We start from the raw sequence: 19,164 nt of genomic DNA on the forward strand, positions 1-19,164 counted from the left end.
CAGACGAATTTGCAGACGAATTTGATTTGAACAAGAGACATTTATGTAGATAATAAGAGATATTCTAATTGGAAGGATATGGTTAGTGATGTCCTGCACAGATCGATGTTGGAGCCCTATTTATTCGCTATTCGTAATGAAAGGAAAGCGACATTCAAAATTTGGGACCACTCTGCAGATTACAGCGATTCCAAGTGTAGGTCGATTGAAGCATACCATTAGAAAGCAATCTTCATAGATTCAGTAAATGAAAAAAAAAACAACGACAGATGAGTTTGTGTCGGCAATTGAGAGGTTGGATCAAAATAGGATATTTATTGATTGTGAAAATAGAGAGAGTGGTCTCCAAAGAAACTTGGTGGGATTGATCCTTCTGGATAGTCCATGAAAATGTCACAGACAGGTTCAGAAACGTAATCAAGGGACCGGTGGAATGTTGACATTGATCTCTGCAGAAGACTAGACACCAAAGGATTAGAAGTCATGCTTCAGCAAATCCGAACCTAGTTAGACTGAGCTGTCAGGGCTGGGCACCATGGCTTAAGGAGAGTATCACTCTGAGTGGAAGGGCAGTGTAGATTTACTGAAGTGATATTTGGATTCCAAGGCTTAATTTAAGAAGAAAGATTAAACAGATAAAGTGTTAGAGTCAGAATATTGAGGTGTGACAACGGGGAACACTTTTATACACAGAAGTGGATAAAGTTTGATAAAGTTCCACAAACAACAATTGATTGGAAATCATTTGCAAATTTTAAATCTGAGACTGGTCAATTTGGAATGATCATGCTGAAGGATTATGGGACAAAGACAGGGATTAAGATTACCATGATTTGGGTGAATGGTGGAATAGGCTCAGAAGCTAAATGGCCTCCTCGTGTTCTGATGTTGATGTAACCATGGCACCCTTATTCTCTGCAAGTGCAACTCCTGTTGTGTTTTTGGTTATTTATCAGAAACTGGCAGCAAATTAGTGACTGGAGTCCTGACCAGAATATTATCAGGATGAGGGCCTTCGCCGGTCTTAATGTGTTTCACAGATGATGAAATGACACAGCCAGCAGTCTCCTTCCGTCTCTCCCCCACTGTCTTCCCCCCTTTCTCCTCCCCTCCCATCCCCCTCTCACACCCTGTCGCACCCAACTGGCACCCCCTCTTAAGCCCCCACCCCTCTCCACACCCCTCTCCCCACCCCTCTCTGCCCCCTCGCCCCCCACTCCCCACCTGCCCCTCCTCGTCCCCTCCTCTACCCCTCTCTCATCCCCCTCTCATCCTCCCTCATCCCCCCATCATCCCCCCTCTCATCCCCCCATCCCCCACTCATCCCCCCCTCATCCCCCCTCATACCACCCTCAAACCCCCCTCATCCCCCTCTCATCCCCCTCTCATCCCCCTCTCATCCACCTCTCATCCCCCCCTCATTCCCTCTCTCATTCCCCCTCATCCCCCTCTCACCCCTTCTCTCCCCCTGCCACCTCTCGCCCCTACTCTCGCCCCCTGCCCCTCTCTCGCCTGCCCTCTCGCCCCACAGTCCACCCCTATCGTTCCCCCTCGCACCCCCCTCTCGCCCCCACTCTCGCCCCCCACTCCCGCCCCCCACTCCACTATCGCCGACCCCCTCTCGCTGCCCCACTTCCCCCTTTCGACCCCGCTCGCTCCCCGCCCCTTCGCCCCATTCTCCCCCTCCCTCTACCCCCTGACTCTATCTCTCTACCCCCTCCTCTACCCTCTCCCTCTTCCCCCTCTATCCCCCTTCCTATCTCTCTCACTTTCTTCGTTGCCGCTCCATCTCTGCCACTCTGCCACTCTCACTCTTTCTCGCTCCCTTGTTCCCACGCTCCCACTCTGCCAATCTCAGTCTTTCCTTTCTCTCTCTCACTCTCTCTCGTATCTGCCCTCTCTCTCTCTCTTACCCTTTCTTGCAGCTCTCTCTCTCGTGCTCTCTTTCTTGCTCGTGCTCTCTCTCTCAGCCCTCCCTCCCACTCTCACAACCCTCTGTCTCTCATCCCTCTGTCTCTCACTCGCCCCCTCTTTCTCTCACCCTCTCGCTCTCCCCATCACTCTCTCTCTCGCTCCTTCTCTCTCTCGCTCTCATTTCCCCCTCTCTCTCATGCCCCCTTTCTCTCCTCTCTCTCCCCCATCTCTGTCGCCCTCTCTTGCCTCTCTCTCTTTTGCGTGTGGCCCTCTCTCTCTCTTACACCCACTTTCGCCCCTCTCTCTATATATATCTCTCTCTTTGTTCCCCCTGACACCATCGCTCACCTCTCTCGCTCTCTCTCTATCCTTCCCTATCACCTCTCCCTCTCACTCCTCTAACTCACTCTCGCTCTCCCTGTCGCCCCTCTCTCACCCCTCACTTGCTCTTTGTAAATCACTCTCTCCCTCACCCTCTATCCCGCACCCTCTCTCTCTTTCCCTCACTCTCTCACGCTCTCTCTTGTATTTGCCCCCTCTTGCTCTCTTTCTTGAAACTCTCTCCCTCTTTCTCTCGTTCTCTCTCGTTCGTTCTCTCTCACTCACTCACGGTCACTCTCTCCCTCTCTCTATCACGCCCCCCCTCTCCGTCTCGCTCCTCTCTCTCTCCCCACTCTATCCCTCTCTCTCCCACGCCTCTCTCTCTCTTGCCCCTCTCTTTGGCACCTCTCTCTCTCACTCTCTTGCCACCTCTCCTCCCAAATTCGCTCTTGCCTCATTGCTCTCGCATCCTGTCTTCCTCTCTCACCCCTCTGTTTCTTCCTCTCTGGGCCTTCCCTCTGTGTCTCGCCACCTCTCTTTCACCTGTCTCTCATTGCTCTACCTCTCATTTGTCCTGTCTCTCCATCGCGCTATCCCTTCTCTCTTGCTCCCTCTCACTCTCGCGGGTTCTCTCTCACACTCTCACTCTCCCTCCCTTTCTCTGTAGCCCTCTCTCTCTCTATCCTCTCCCCTTCTCTCTCTCTCTACCAATCCTCTCTCTCTCGACCATCCCTCCCTCTCGCGCTCACTCTTTCGCTGTCTCTCACTCTCTCTCTCTTGCCCCCTCTCTCCGTCTCTCTGGCACCTCTCTCTCTCTCTTGCCACCTCGTTCTCTCGCTGTCTCTCTTGCTCGCCCCCTTTGTTCATCTCTCTGTGCCTCTTGCTCTCGTTCTGGCTCTCTCTCGCACTCGCCCTCCTCTCACTCTCCCTCCTCTCACTCGCCCTTCTCTCATTCACCCCCCCCGCTCTCTCTCTCTCTCTCTCACCCTCCCTCTGGCTCTATCGACCCCTCCCCTCTCTCTTACCCCCTCCCTTCCTCTCTCCCTCGGCCAACTCCCTCTCTCTCTCAACCGCTCCCTCCCTCTCACACCTCTCCCGCTCTCGCTTATCCCCTCCCACTCAGTCTCGCCCCTCCCTCTCTCTCTCTCGCCCTCCTCCATCTCTTTCTTGCCCCCGCACTCTCACTCTCGACCCCTTCCTCTCACTCTCGCCCCCATTTCTCTCTCTCTCTCGCACCCTCCCCCTCGCTCTCGCTCTCATCCCTCTCTCTCTTTCTCTCGTCCCCGTCCCTCTCTCTCTCGCCCCGTCCCTCTCTCTCTCGCCTCACCTCCCTCTCTCTCTCGCCCCCTCCCTCTCTCTCTCTCACTCCCTCTCTCACTCTCTCGCACCCCTCCCTCTCTCTCTCTCGCCCCCTCCCTCTCTCACACGCTCTCGGCCCCCTCACTCTCTCTCTCTCGCCCCTCCCTCTCTCTCTCTCACTCCCTCTCTCACTCTCTCGCACCCCTCCCTCTCTCTCTCTCACCCCCACCCTCTCTCTCTCTCGCCCCACCTCCCTCTCTCTCTCGCCCCCTCACTTACTCTCTCGCCCCCTCCCTCACTCTCTCTCGCCCCCTCCCTCTCTCTCTCGCCCCCTCGCTCTCTCTCACGCTCTCGGCCCCCTCCCTCTCTCTCTCTCGCCCCTCCCTCTCTCTCTCACTCCCTCTCTCACTCTCTCGCACCCCTCCCTCTCTCGCTCGCCCCACCTCCCTCTCTCTCTCGCCCCCTCCCTCTCTCTCGCGCCCCCTCCCTCTCTCTCTCTCACTCCATCTCTCACTCTCTCGCACCACTCCCTCTCTCTCTCTCGCTCCCTCCCTCTCTCTCTCGCCCCACCTCCCTCTCTCTCTCGCCCCCTCCCTCTCTCTCTCGCCCCCTCCCTCTCTTTCTCTCACTCCCTCTCTCACTTTCTCGCACCCCTCCCTCTCTCACTCTCTCGCACCCCTCCCTCTCTCTCTCTCGCCCCCTCCCTCTCTTTCTCGCACCACCTCCCTCTCTCTCTCGCCACCTCCCTCTCTCTCTCACTCCCTCTCTCGCACCCCTCCCTCTCTCTCTCTCACTCCCTCTCACTCTCTCGCACCCCTCCCTCTCTCTCTCTCGCCCCTCCCTCTCTCTCTCGCCCCCTCCCTCTCGCTCTCGCTCACCCTCTCCCTCTCTCTCATCCCCTCCCTCTCACTCTCGCCCCCTCCCTCTCTCTCTTGACCCTTCCCTCTCACTCTCGCACCCATTCCTTTCTCTCTCGCACGCATTTCTCTCTCTCTCTCGCACCCTCCCCCTCTCTCTCGCTCTCATCCCTCTCTCTCTTTCTCTCGTCCCCGTCCCTCTCTCTCGTCCCGTTCCTCTCTCTCTCGCCCCACTTCCCTCTCTCTCTCGACCCCTCCCTCTCTCTCTCTCGCCCCCTCCCTCTCTCTCTCTCACTCCCTCTCTCACAGTCTCGCACCCCTCCCTCTCTCTCTCTCGCCCCCTCCCTCTCTCTCTCGCCCCCTCCCTCTCTCTCACGCTCTCGGCCCCCTCCCTATCTCTCTCTCGCCCCTCCCACTCTCTCTCTCACTCCCTCTCTCACTGTCTCGCACCCCTCCCTCTCTCTCTCTCGCCCCACCTCCCTCTCTCTCTCGCCCCCTCCTTCTCTCTCTCGCCCCCCCCCTCTCTTTCACTCCCTCTCTCACTCTCTCGCACCCCTCCCTCTCTCACTCTCTCGCACCCCTCCCTCTCTCTTCTCGCCCCCTCCCCCTCTCGCCCCACCTCCCTCTCTCTCTCGTCCCCTCTCCCTCTCTCTCGCCCCCTCCCTGTCTCTCTCTCACTCCCTCTCTCACTCTCTCGCACCCCTCCCTCTCTCTCTCTCGCCCCCACCCTCTCGCACTCGCCCCCTCCCTCTCTCTCTCACTCCCTCTCTCACTCTCTCGCACCCCTCCCTCTCTCTCTCTCGCCCCCTCCCTCTCTCTCTCGCCCCCTCCCTCTCGCTCTCTCTCACCCTCTCCCTCTCTCTCATCCCCTCCCTCTCACTCTCGCCCCCTTCCTCTCTCTCTTGACCCCTCCCTCTCACTCTCGCACCCATTCCTTTCTCTCTCGCCCACTTTTCTCTCTCTCACACCCTCCCCCACTCTCTCGCTCTCATCCCTCTCTCTCTTTCACTCATCCCGTCCCTCTCTCTCTCGCCCCGTCCCTCTCTCTCTCGCCCCACCTCCCTCTCTCTCTCGCCCCCTCCCACTCTCTCTCGCCCCCTCCCTCACTCTCTCTCGCCCACTCGCTCTCTCTCACGCTCTCGGCCCCCTCCCTCTCTCTCTCTCGCACCTCCCTCTCTCTCTCACTCCCTCTCTCACTCTCTCGCACCCCTCCCTCTCTCTCTCTCGCTCCCTCCCTCTCTCTCTCACTCCCTCTCTCACTCTCTCGCACCCTTCCCTCTCTCTCTCTCGCCCCACCTCCCTCTGTCTCTCGCCCCCTACCTCTCTCTCTCGCCCCCTCCCTCTCTCTCTCACTCCCTCTCTCACTCTCTCGCACCCCTCCCTCTCTCTCTCTCGCTCCCTCCCTCTCTCTCTCACTCTCTCTCTCACTCTCTCGCACCCTTCCCTCTCTCTCTCTCGCCCCACCTCCCTCTTTCTCTCGCCCCCTCTCTCTCTTTCTCTCGTCCCCATCCCTCTCTCTCGTCCCGTCCCTCTCTCTCTCGCCCCACCTCCCTCTCTCTCTCGCCCCCTCCCTCTCTCTCGCAACCTCCCTCTCTCTCGCTCACTCCCACTCGCACTCTCTCGCACCCCTCCCTCTCTCTCTCTCACTCCCTCTCTAACTCTCTCGCACCCCTCCCTCTCTCTCTCTCACTCCTTCTCTCACTCTCTCGCACCCCTCCCTATCTCTGTCTCGCCCCCTCCCTCTCTCTCTCGCCCCCTCTCTCTCGCTCTCTCTCACCATCTCCCTCTCTCTCATCCCCTCCCTCTCACTCTCGCACCCCTCCCTCTCTCTCTCTCGCCCCCTCCCTCTCTCTCTCGCCCCTCCCTCTCGCTCTCTCTCACCCTCTCCCTCTCTCTCATTCCCTCCCTCTCACTCTCGCCCCCTCCCTCTCTCTCTTGACCCCTCCCTCTCACTCTCGCACCCATTCCTTTCTCTCTCGCCCTCTTTTCTCTCTCTCTCTCGCACCCTTCCCCTCTCTCTCGCTCTCATCCCTCTCTCTCTTTCTCTTGTCCCCGTCCCTCTCTCTCTCGTCCCGTCCCTCTCTCTCTCGTCCCGTCCCTCTCTCTCTCTCGCCCCACCTCCCTCTCTCGCTCGACACTTCCCTCTCTCTCTCTCGCCCCCTCGCTCTCTCTCACGCTCTCGGCCACCTCCCTCTCTCTCTCTCGCCCCTCCCTCTCTCTCTCACTCCCTCTCTCACTCTTTCGCACCCCTCCCTCTCTCTCTCTCGCCCCACCTCCCTCTCTCTCTCGACCCCTCCCTCTCTCTCTCGCCCCCTCCCTCTCTCTCTCACTCCCTCTCTCACTCTCTCGCACCCCTCCCTCTCTCTCTCGCCCCACCTCCCTCTCTCTCTCGCCCCCTCCCTCTCTCTCTCGCCCCCTCCCTCTCGCTCTATCTCACCCTCTCCCTCTCTCTCATCCCCTCCCTCTCACTCTCGCACCCCTCCCACTCTCTCACTCTCCCCCTCCCTCTCTCTCTCGCCCCCTCCCTCTCGCTCTCTCTCTCCCTCTCCCTCTCTCTCATCCCCTCCCTCTCACTCTCGCCCCCTCCCTCTCTCTCTCTTGACCCCTCCCTCTCACTCTCGCACCCATTCCTTTCTCTCTCGCCCTCTTTTCTCTCTCTCTCTCGCACCCTCCCCCTCTCTCTCGCTCTCATCCCTCTCTCACTTTCACTCGTCCCGTCCCTCTCTCTCTCGCCCCACCTCCCTCTCTCTCTCGCCCCCTCCCTCTCTCTCTCACTCCCTCTCTCACAGTCTCGCACCCCTCTCTCTCTCTCTCTCTCGCCCCCTCCCTCTCTCTCTCGCCCCCTCCCTCTCTCTCTCGCCACCTCTCTCTCTCGCCCTCCTCCCTCTGTCTCTCGCCCTCCCCCTTCTCTAGCTCTCGTACTCCTCCCTCTCTCTCTCTCGCCCCCTCCCTCTCTCTCTCTCACTCCTTCTCTCACTCTCTCGCACCACTCCCTCTCTCTCTCTCACTCCTTCTCTCACTCTCTCGCACCACTCCCTCTCTCTGTCTCGCCCCCTCCCTCTCTCTCTCGCCCCCTCCCTCTCGCTCTATCTCACCCTCTCCCTCTCTCTCATCCCCTCCCTCTCACTCTCGCACCCCTCCCACTCTCTCACTCTCCCCCTCCCTCTCTCTCTCGCCCCCTCCCTCTCGCTCTCTCTCACCCTCTCCCTCTCTCTCATCCCCTCCCTCTCACTCTCGCCCCCTCCCTCTCTCTCTTGACCCCTTCCTCTCACTCTCGCACCCATTCCTTTCTCTCTTGCCCTCTTTTCTCTCTCTCTCTCGCACCCTCCCCCTCTCTCTCGCTCTCATCCCTCTCTTACTTTCTCTCGTCCCGTCCCTCTCTCTCTCGCCCCACCTCCCTCTCTCTTCGCCCCCTCCCTCTCTCTCTCACTCCCTCTCTCACAGTCTCGCACCCCTCTCTCTCTCTCTCTCGCCCGCTCCCTCTCTCTCTCGCCCCCTCTCTCTCTCTCACGCTCTCGGCCCACTCCCTCTCTCTCTCGCCCCTCCCACTCTCTCTCTCACTCCCTCTCTCACTCTCTCGCTCCCCTCCCTCTCTCTCTCTCGCCCCACCTCCCTCTCTCTCTCGCCCCCTCCTTCTCTCTCGCCGCCTTCCTCTCTCTCTCTCACTCCCTCTCTCACTCTCTCGCACCCCTCCCTCTCTCTCTCTCTCGCCCCTCCCTCTCTCTCTCGCCCCACCTCCCTCTCTCTCTCGCCCCCTCCCTCTCTCTCTCGCCCCCTCCCTCTCTCTCTCACTCCCTCTCTCACTCTCTCGCACCCCTCCCTCTCTCTCTCTCGCCCCCTCCCTCTCTCACTCGCCCCCTCCCTCTCTCTCTCACTCCCTCTCTCACTCTCTCGCACACCTCCCTCTCTCTCTCTCGCCCGCTCCCTCTCTCTCTCGCCCCCTCCCTCTCGCTCTCTCTCACCCTCTCCCTCTCTCTCATCCCCTCCCTCTCACTCTCGCCCCCTCCCTCTCTCTCTTGACCCCTCCCTCTCACTCTCGCATCTATTCCTTTCTCTCTTGCCCCCTTTTCTCTCTCTCGCACCCTCCCCCACTCTCTCGCTCTCATCCCTCTCTCTCTTTCAATCGTCCCGTCCCTCTCTCTCTCGCCCCACCTCCCTCTCTCTCTCGCCCCCTCCCTCTCTCTCTCGCCCCCTCCCACTCTCTCTCTCACTCCCTCTCTCACTCTCTCGCACCCCTCCCTCTCTCTCTCGCCCCCTCCCTCTCTCTCTCGCCCCCTCGCTCTCTCTCATGCTCTCGGCCCCCTCCCTCTCTCTCTCTCGCCCCTCCCTCTCTCTCTCGCACCCCTCCCCTCTCTCTCTCACTCCCTCTCTCACTCTCTCGCACCCCTCCCTCTCTCTCTCTCGCTCCTTCCCTCTCTCTCTCGCCCCACCTCCCTCTCTCTCTTGCCCCCTCCCTCTCTCTCTCTCTCACTCCCTCTCTCACTCTCTAGCACCCCTCCCTCTCTCTCTCTCACTCCTTCTCTCACTCTCTCGCACCCCTCCCTCTCTCTGTCTCACTCCTTCTCTCACTCTCTCGCACCCCTCCCTCTCTCACTCTCTCGCACCCCTCCCTCTCTCACTCTCTCGCACCCCTCCCTCTCTCTCTCTCGCCCCCTCCCTCTCTCTCTCTCTCACCCTCGCTCTCTCTCTCGCCACCTCCCTCTCTCTCTCTCACTCCCTCTCTCACTCTCTAGCACCCCTCCCTCTCTCTCTCTCACTCCTTCTCTCACTCTCTCGCACCCCTCCCTCTCTCTGTCTCGCCCCCTCCCTCTCTCTCTCGCTCCCTCCCTCTCGCTCTCTCACCCTCTCCCTCTCTCTCATCCCCTCCCTCTCACTCTCGCCCCCTCCCTCTCTCTCTTGACCCCTCCCTCTCACTCTCGCACCCATTCCTTTCTCTCTCGCCCCCATTTCTCTCTCTCTCTCGCACCCTCCCCCTCTCTCTCGCTCTCATCCCTTTCTCTCTTTCTCTCGCCCCCGTCCCTCTCTCTCTCGTCCCGTCCCTCTCTCTCTCGCCCCACCTCCCTCTCTCTCTTGCCCCCTCCCTCTCTCTCTCGCCCCCTCCCTCTCTCTCTCACTCCCTCTCTCACTCTCTCGCACCCCTCCCTCTCTCTCTCTCGCCCCCTCCCTCTCTCTCTCGCCCCCTCCCTCACACTCTCGCTCCCCTCCCTCTCTCTTCTCGCCCCCTCCCTCTCTCTCTCGCCCCACCTCCCTCTCTCTCTCGCCCCCTCCCACTCTCTCTCGCCCCCTCCCTCTCTCTCTCTCGCTCCCTCTCTCTCTCTCGCTCCCTCTCTCACTCTCTCGCACCCCTCCCTGTCTCTCTCGCCCCCTCCCTCTCTCTCTCTCGCCCCACCTCCCTCTCTCTCTCGCCCCCTCCCTCTCTCTCTCGCCCTCTCCCTCTCTCTCTCTCACTCCCTCTCTCACTCTCTCGTACCCCTCCCTCTCTCTCTCTCGCCCCACCTCCCTCTCTCTCTCGCCCCCTCCCTCTCTCTCTCGCCCCCTCCCTCTCTCTCTCTCACTACCTCTCTCACTCTCTAGCACCCCACCCTCTCTCTCTCTCGCCCCCTCCCTTTCTCTCTCGCCCCCTCCCTCTCGCTCTCTCTCACCCTCTCCCTCTCTCTCATCCCCTCCCTCTCACTCTCGCCCCCTCCCTCACTCTCTTGACCCCTCCCTCTCACTCTCGCACCCATTCCTTTCTCTCTCGCCCCCGTCCCACTCTCTCTCACCCCCTCTTTCTCTCTCTCGCCCGACTCCCTCTCTCGCCCACCTCCCTCTCTCTCTCGCACCCGTCCCTCTCTCTCTCCCCCTCTCCCTCGCCCCATTCTCTCTCCCTCTCGGATACCTCCCTCTCTCTTTCGCCCCCTCCCTCTCTCTCTCTCTCCCCCTTTCCTCTCTCACTCGACCACTCCCTCTCTCTCTCGCCCCCTTCCTCTCTCTCTCGCCCCTCCCTCTCTCTCTCTCGCCCCCTCCCTCTCTCTCGCACCCCTCCCTCTCTCTCTCTCGCCCCCCTCTCTCTCTCGCCCCGTCCTTCTCCCTCTCGCCCCCTCCCTCTCTCTCTCGCCCCCTCCCTCTCTCGCCCACCTCCCTCTCTCTCACAAACCCCTCCCTCTCTCTCTCGCCCTCTCCCCCTCTCCCTCGTTTCATTCTCTCTCTCTCTCGCACCCCTCCCTCTCTCTCTCCCCCTCTCCCTCGCCCCAGTCTCTCTCTCTCTCTCGCATACCTCCCGCTCTCTTTCGCCCCCTCCGTCTCGCTCTCTCACCTGGTTTCTCTCTCTCTTGCCCCTTCCCTCTCTCTCTCTTTCGTCCACCTGCCTTTCTCTCTTGCCCCCTCCCTCTCGCTCTCTCTCGCCCTCCTCTTCTCTCTCTCTTTCCAGTCTCCCTCTCACTCTCGCACACTCCCTCTCTCTCTTCCCCCCATTCCTCTCTCTCTCTCTCGCCCCCTGTCCCTCTCTCTCTCGCCCCCTCTCTCTCTCGCCCTCCTCCCTCTGTCTCTCGCCCTCCCCCTTCTCTAGCTCTCGTACTCCTCCCTCTCTCTCTCTCGCCCCCTCTCGCACTTGCCCCGTCTTTCTCTCTCTCTCTCTGCTTCCTCTCTCTCTCGCCCCCACCTCACCTACCTCCGTCTCTCACTCTCGCCCACTACCTCTCTCTCTCTTTTGACCCCTCCCTACCTCTCTCTCGCCCCCTCTCGCTCTCGCCCCATCTTTCTCCCTCTCACCCACTTCGTCTCTCTCTCGACCTCTCCCTACCTCTCTCTCACCTTCCTCCCTCTCTCTGTCTCTCACCCACCTCCCTCTCTCTCTCTCTCGCCCCCTTCCTCTCGCCCCCTTCCCTCTCTCTCTCTGGCCTCTCATCCCTCTCTCTCGCACACCCTCCCTCTCTCTCTCGCCCCCCTTTTCTCTCCCTCTCGCCCTGCTCCCCCCATCACTTTCTTGCCCCTCTCCCTCTCTCTCTGGCCCCCTGCCACTCTCTCTCGCCCCCTCCCTCCCTCTCTCACTTGCCCCCCTCTTTCTTGCCCACCTCCCTCTCTCTCTCACCCCCTCCCCCTCTCTCTCACACCTCCCTTTCTCACGCTCGCCCCCTTCCTCTCCCTCTTACCCCCTCCCTCTTTCAGTCTCACCACTCTCCCTGTCTCTCTCACCCCCTCTCTCTCTCTCTCACCCCCCACTCTCCCTCTCCCCCTTTCTCTCTCTCTCGGCCCCTCCCTCTCTCTCTCGCCGCAACTCCTCTCCATCTCGCTCCTCCCTCTCTCTCTCTCATCCCCCACCCGCTCTCCCTCTCGCCCATTTCCCTCTCTCTCATCCCGCGCCCTCTCTATCTCTCCCCCTCCCTCTCTCTCGCCCGCCCACCTCCCTCTCTCTCTCTCACCCCCTCCCTCACTCATTCGATGCCTCCCTCTCTGTCTCCACCCCTCTCTCTCTCTCTCGCCCCCTTTCTTTTCTCACTCGACCCCTCCCTCTCTCTCTCACCCCTCCCCCTCTCTCTCACCCCCTCCCTCTCTCTCTCTCGTCCCCCTCCCTCTCTCTCTCATCCCATCCCTCTCTCTCTCATCCCCGTCCCTCTGTCCCTCTCGGCCCCCCTCTCTCGCGCCCCCCTCTCTCTCGACCCCTCCCTCTCTCTCTCGCCCCCCTTCCTCTCCCTCCCGCCCCCTCCCTCCCTCTCTCTCGCCCCGTCCCTCCATCTCTCACCCCTCCCTCTCTCTCGCCCCCTCCCCCTCTCTCTTACCCCATCCCCATCTCTCTCACCCCCTTCCTCTCACTCTCGTCCCCTCCCTCTCTCTCTCACCGTCCCTCTCTCTTGACCCCTCTTTCACCCCCTCCCTCTCCCTCTCTCTCTCGCCTCCTCCCTCTCTCTCTCGCACACCTCAAACTCTCTCTCTCACACCCTCCCTCTCGCCCTCGCCCCCTCCCCCCCTCTCGCCCCCATTCTCTCTCTACCACACCCCTCTCTCTCTCTTGCCCCCTTCTTCTCGCTCTCTCACACCCTCCCTCTCTCTCTCACCCCCTTTCTCTCTCTCTCTTGCCCACTCCCTCTCTATCTCTCTTGTCCCCTCCCTCTCTCTCTCTCGCCCCCTCCCTCTCGCTCTCTCTCCCCCTTTCTCTCTCTCTCTCTCTCGCCCTCCTTCCTCACTCTCTCTCTCTCGCACACTCCTCCTCTCTCTGGCCGCCTTCCTCTCACTATCACCCCCTCCCTCTCTCTCCCCCTCCATCTCTCTGGCCCCCTCTCTCTCACCCCCTCCCTCTCTGTCTCTCACCCGCCCCCTCCCTCTCTCTCTCGACTCCTTCCTCTATCCCTCGCTCGTCCCCTCCCTCTCTCTCTCTTGCCCCCTCCCTTTCTCTCTCACCCCTCCCTCTATCTCACCCCTCTCCCTCTCTGTCTCTCGCCCCCTCCCTCTCGCTCTCTTTTCCCCTTCCTCTCTCTCTCTTGCCTCCTCCCTCTCTCTCTCTCGCCCCCCTCCCTCTATCTCTCACCCCTCCCTCTCTCTCAACCCCTCCCTCCCTCTCTCTTGCCCCCTCTCTCACCACCTCCCTGTCTGTCTCTCACTCACCCCCTCCCACTCCTCCTCTTCCACTTCCTCTCGCACCTTCCATCTCTTTCTCTTGCCCCGTCCCTGTATCTCTCCCCTCCCTCCCTCTCTCTCTCGCCCCCTCCCCCTCTCTCTCGCCCCCTTTCTCTCTCTCTCCCCTCCTCTCTCTCTCACCCCTCCCTCTCTCTCTCTCTTGCCCCCTCCCCCTCTTTCTCACCCCATCACTCTCTCACACCCCTTCCTCTGATTCTCGCCCCATCCCTCTCTCTCTCTCGCCCCCTCCCTCTCTCTCTCATGCTGTCCCTCTCTCTTGCAAATCCTCTCTCTCTGTCTCGCCCTCTCTTTCTTGCCCCTTCCCTCTCTCTCTCACCCCCTCCCTCTCTCTCACCCCCTCCCTCTCTCTCTTGCCCTTCCCTCTCTCTCTCCTCCCCTCTCCCCCTCTAGCCCCCTCCCTTTCCCTCGCCCCCTCGCCATCTCTCTCTCTCACCCTCCTCCCTCTCTCTCTCTCTCTCTCTCACACCCACTCCCTCTCACCCCCTCCCTCTCTCTCTCTCTCTGGCCTGCCCTCCCTCTCTCTCTCACATCCTCCCTCTCTCTCTCGCCTCCCTTCCTCTATCTCTCGCACCCCTTCGCCCGCCCCTTCCCTCTCTTTCTTGACCCTCTCCCACTCTCTCTCGCCCCCTCCCTCTCACTCTCGCCTGCCCCTCCCTCTCTTTGTTGCCCACCTCCCTCTCTCTCTCGCCCCCTACCCCTCTCTCTCACCTCTCCCTCTCTCTCTCGCCCTCCTCCGTGTCTCTCTCGCCCCTTCCCTCTCTCTCTCGCCTGTCCCCTCCCTCTCTTTCTTGCCAGCCTCCCTCTCTCTTTCTCGCCTCTTCCTCTCCCCATCCACCCCTCCCTCTCTCTCGTCCTCCTCCCAGTCTCTCTGCCCCCTCCCTCTCTCTCTCTCTCTCGTCCCCTCCCTCTCTCACTTTACCTTTCCTCTCTACCTCACTCCCTCTCTCTCTCTCCCTCGCCCGCTCCCTCCCTCTCTCTCGCCCCCTCCCTCTCTCTCTCGCCCCCCTCTCGATCTCGCCGCCTCTTTCTCTCTCTCTCGCCCCCTCTCCCTCTCTCTCGCCCGCCTCTCTCTCTCGCCCACCGCCCTCCCTCTCTTGCCCACTCACTCTCTCTCTCGACTACTCCCTACCTCTCTGTCACCCTCCTCCCTCTCTCTCTCTCTCACCTACTCCCTCTCACCCCTCCCTCTCTCTCACACACTGGCGTGCCCTCCCTCTCTCTCTCACATCCTCCCTCTCTCTCTCGAATCCCTTCCTCTATCTCTCGCCCCCACTCGCCCGCCCCCTTCCCTCTCTTTCTTGACCCTCCCCCTCTCACTCTCGCGCCTTCTCTCTCTCGCCCCCTTCCACTCTGTCTCGCTCCCTCCCTCTCTCTCTCTCTCCTGCCCCCTCCCTCTCTTTCTTGCCCACCTCCCTCTCTCTCTCGGCCCCTTCCTCTCCCCCTCGCCCCCTCTCTCTCTCTATCGCTCCCTCCCTCTTTCTGGAACGCTTCACTCCCTCTCTATCTTGCCCCCCTCCCTCTCTCTCTCGCCCCGTCCCCCGTCTCTTACCCTCTCCCCCTCTCTCACGCCCTACCTCTCTCTCTCGCCCACTTCCTCACACTCTCGCCCCCTCCCTCTCTCTGTCACGCCCCCATCTCTGTCTCCCTCGCCACCTCTCTATCTCTCTCTCGCCCCCCTCCTCTCGCTCTCTTGACCGCTCCCTCTCTCTCTCTTGCCCCCTCCCTCTCTCTGTCCCTCTCCCCCTCTCTCTCACCATCCTTTCTCTCTCGCCCATCTCCCACTCTCTCTCACCTACCTCCCTCTCTCTCTCTCTCTCGCTCCTCTCCCCCTCTAGCTCCCCTCCCTCTCTCTGGCCCCCCTCCCTCTCTCTCTCTCTCGCCCCCCTCCCTCTCTTGCCCACTCCCCCTCTCTCTTGACCCCTCCCTATCTCTCTCTCACCCTCCACCCTCTCTCTCTCTCTCACCCACTCCCTCTCACCCCCTCCCTCTCTCTCTCACCCACTCTCTCTCACCCCCTCCCTCTCTCTCTCTGGCCTGCCCTCCCTCTCTCTCTCACATCCTCTCACCATCTCTCTCTCACCTCCTTTCCTCTATCGACCCCCCTTGCCCGCCCCCTTCCCTCACTTTCTTGACCCTCTCCCTCTCTCTCTTGCCCCCCTCTCTCTCGCCGCCTCACACTCTCTCTCGCCCCCTCCCTTTCTCTCTCTCGCCTGCACCCTCCCTCTCTTTCTTGCCCACCTCCCTCTCTCTCGTCCCCTTCCTCTCACCCTCGCTCCCTCCCTCTATCTCTCGCTCTCCTCCCTCTCTCTCTAGCCCCCTCCCTCTCTACCTCACCCCTCCCTCTCTCTCTCGCCCCCTCCCGCTCTCTCTCGCACCCCTTCCTCTCACTCTTGCCCCCCCTCTGTCTCTCTTACCCCCTCCCTCTCTCTAGCCCCTCTCCTTCTCCCTCCCCTCCTCTCTCTCGCACCCTTCCCTCCCTCTCTCTCGCCCCCCTCCCTCAAACTCACTCCATCTCCGTCACTCTTACCCCCTCACACTCACCCTATCACCTTCTCGTCCCCTCCATCTCTCTCTCGCCCCCTCCCTTCTCTTTGTCGCCCACTCCATCTCGCTCTCACCCCCCTTTCTCTCTGTCTCTCAACCCCTCGCCCTCTCTCTCGCACCCCTCCCTCTCTCTCTCTCTCTCTCGCCCTGTCCCTCTCTCTCTCTCGTCCCCCTCCCTCTCTCTCTCATCCCATCCCTCTCTCTCTCATCCCCATCCCTCTGTCCCTCTCGGCCCCCCTCTCTCGCGCCCCCCTCTCTCTCGACCCCTCCCTCTCTCTCTCGCCCCCCCTTCCTCTCCCTCCCGCCCCCCCTCCCTCTCTCTCGCCCTCTCCCTCTCTCCCGCCCCCTTTCTCTATCTCTCTCTCGCCCCGTCCCTCGATCTCTCACCCCTCCCTCTCTCTCGCCCCCACCCCCTCTGTCTTACCCCATCCCCATCTCTCTCGCCCCCCCTTCCTCTGACTCTCGTCCCCTCCCTCTCTCTCTCACCGTCCCTCTCTCTTGACCCCTCTTTCACCCCCTCCCTCTCTCTCTCTCTCTCTCGCCTCCTCCCTCTCTCTCTCGCCCCCTCCCTCTCTCTCTCACACACCTCATTCTCTCTCTCTCACACCCTCCCTCTCGCTCTCGCCCCCTCCCCCCTCTCTCACGCCCCCATTCTCTCTCTACGACACCCATCTCTCTCTCTTGCCCCCTTCCTCTCGGTCTCTCTCCCCCTCCCTCTCTCTCTCACCCCCTTCCTCTTTCTCTCTTGCCCACTCCCTCTCTATCTCTCTTGGAAGCCTCCTTCTCTCTCTCACCCCCTCCCTCTCTCTCTCGCACCCCATCCTCTCACTCTTGCCCCCCCTCTGTCTCTCTTACCCCCTCCCTCTCTCTAGCCCCTCTCCTTCTCACTCCCCTCCTCTCTCTCGCGCCCTTCCCTCCCTCTCTCTCGCCCCCCTCCCTCAAACTCACTCCATCTCCGTCACTCTTACCCCCTCACACTCACCCTATCACCTTCTCGTCCCCTCCATCTCTCTCTCGCACCCTCCCTTCTCTTTGTCGCCCACTCCATCTCGCTCTCACCCCCCTTTCTCTCTGTCTCTCAACCCCTCGCCCTCTCTCTCGCACCCCTCCCTCTCTCTCTCTCTCACCCTGTCCCTCTCTTTCTCTCGTCCCCCTCCCTCTCTCTCTCATCCCATCCCTCTCTCTCTCATCCCCGTCCCTCTGTCCCTCTCGGCCCCCCTCTCTCGCGCTCCCCTCTCTCTCGACCCCTCCCTCTCTCTCTCTCGCCCCCCCTCCTCTCTCTCCCGCCCCCTCCCTCCCTCTCTCTCGCCCTCTCCCTCTCTCTCGCCCCCCTTTCTCTCTCTCTCTCTCGCCCCGTCCCTCGATCTCTCACCCCTCCCTCTCTCTCGCCCCCACCCCCTCTGTCTTACCCCATCCCCATCTCTCTCGCCCCCCCCTTCCTCTCACTCTCGTCCCCTCCCTCTCTCTCTCACCGTCCCTCTCTCTTGACCCCTCTTTCACCCCCTCCCTCTCTCTCTCTCTCTCGCCTCCTCCCTCTCTCTCTCACACACCTCATTCTCTCTCTCTCACACCCTCCCACTCGCTCTCGCCCCCTCCCCCCTCTCTCTCGCCCCCATTCTCTCTCTACCACACCCCTCTCTCTCTCTTGCCCCCTTCCTCTCGGTCTCTCACCCCCTCCCTCTCTCTCTCACCCCTTCCTCTCTCTCTCTTGCCCACTCCCTCTCTATCTCTCTTGGAGGCCTCCTTCTCTCTCTCGCCCCCTCCCTCTCGCTCTCTCTCTCTCTCGCCCTCCAACTCTCACTCTCTCTCTTCCCCTTCCCTCTCACTCTCTCTCTCTCTCATGCCTCCTTCCTCCTTCTCTCACCCCTCCCTCTCTTTCTCTCGCCTGTCCCTACCTCTCTCTCTCGCCGCCCCCTTTCTCTCTCTCCCTCTGTCTCTCGCACTCCTCCATCTCTCTTTCTCGCCCCCTCCCTCTCGCTCTCTCTCTCTCTCGCCCTCCAACTCTCACTCTCTCTCTTCCCCTTCCCTCTCACTCTCTCTCTCGCCCTTCCCTCTCTCTCTCGCCCCCCTCTCGCTCTCGCCCCCTCTTTCTCTCGCTCTCTCTCTCTCGCCCTTCCTCTCTCTGACCCCCTCCCTCTATCTCACCCACTCCCTCTCTCTCTCACACCCCCTCCCTTCGCTCTCTCATCCCCTCCTTCTCTCTCTCTTGCCCCCTTTCTCTCTCTTCCTCTGTCTCTCGCACTCCTCCATTTCTCTTTCTCGCCCCCTCCCTCTCGCTCTCTCTCTCTCGCCCTCCAACTCTCACTCTCTCTCTTCCCCCTCCCTCTCACTCTCTCTCGCCCCTCCCTCTCTCTCTCTCGCCCCTTCTCGCTCTCGCCCCCTCTTTCTCTCGCTCTCTCTCTCTCTCGCCCTCTCCCCCTCTCTCTCGCCCCCCCTCTCTCTCGCCTACCTCCCTCTCTCTCTTGCCCACTCCCTGTCTCTCTCGACGCCACCCTACCTCTCTCTCACCATCCACCCTCTCTCTCTCTCACCCACCTCTCTCTCTCTCTCTCTCTCTCTCTCTCACCCACTCCCTCTCACCCCCTGCCTCTCTCTATCTGGCCTCCCCTCCCACTCTCTCTCACCCCCTCCCTCTGTCTATCGCCCCCTCCCTCTATCTCGCCCCCTCCCTCTCTCTCTCTCACCTCCTCCCTCTCAGTCTCGCCACCTCCCTCTCTTTCTCGCCCCCACCCTCTCTCTCTCTCCCCCCGTCCATTTCGCTCTCACCCTCTCCCCCTCTCTCTCTTGAACCCCTCCTTCTCTCTTTCAGCCCCCCCTCTCTCTTTCTTGACCCTCTCCCTCTCTCTCTTGCGCCCCTCTCTCTCGCCGCCTCCCACTCTCTCTCGCCCCCTCCCTTTCTCTCTCTCGTCTGCACCCTCCCTCTCTTTCTTGCCCACCTCCCACTCTCTCGCCCCCTCCCCTCTCTCTCATCCCCTCCCTCTCTCTTTCGCCTGCCCCCTCCCTCTCTTTCTTGCCCACCTCCCTCTCTCTCGTCCCCTTCCACTCCTCCTCGATCCCTCCCTCTATCTCTCGCCCTCCTCCCTCTCTCTCTCGTCCCCTCCCTCTCTCGCTTGCCCCTCCCTCTCTACCTCACTCCCTCCTTCTCTTCTCGCTCCCTCCCTCTCTTGCCCCCTTCCTCTCGCCCTCTCGCCCCCTCCCTCTCTCTCTAGCCCCCTCCCTCTCTACCTCACCCCTCCCTCTCTCTCTCTGGCCTGCCCTCCCTCTCTCTCTCACATCCTCTCACCATCTCTCTCTCACCTCCTTTCCTCTATCGACCCCCCTTGCCCGCCCCCTTCCCTCACTTTCTTGACCCTCTCCCTCTCTCTCTTGCGCCCCTCTCTCTCGCCGCCTCCCACTCTCTCTCGCCCCCTCCCTTTCTCTCTCTCGTCTGCACCCTCCCTCTCTTTCTTGCCCACCTCCCACTCTCTCGCCCCCTCCCCTCTCTCTCATCCCCTCCCTCTCTCTTTCGCCTGCCCCCTCCCTCTCTTTCTTGCCCACCTCCCTCTCTCTCGTCCCCTTCCACTCCTCCTCGATCCCTCCCTCTATCTCTCGCCCTCCTCCCTCTCTCTCTCGTCCC

The sequence above is a fragment of the Chiloscyllium punctatum genome, chromosome 28 (genome assembly GCF_047496795.1).
Source record: "Chiloscyllium punctatum isolate Juve2018m chromosome 28, sChiPun1.3, whole genome shotgun sequence".
NCBI classification, from domain to species: domain Eukaryota; kingdom Metazoa; phylum Chordata; class Chondrichthyes; order Orectolobiformes; family Hemiscylliidae; genus Chiloscyllium; species Chiloscyllium punctatum.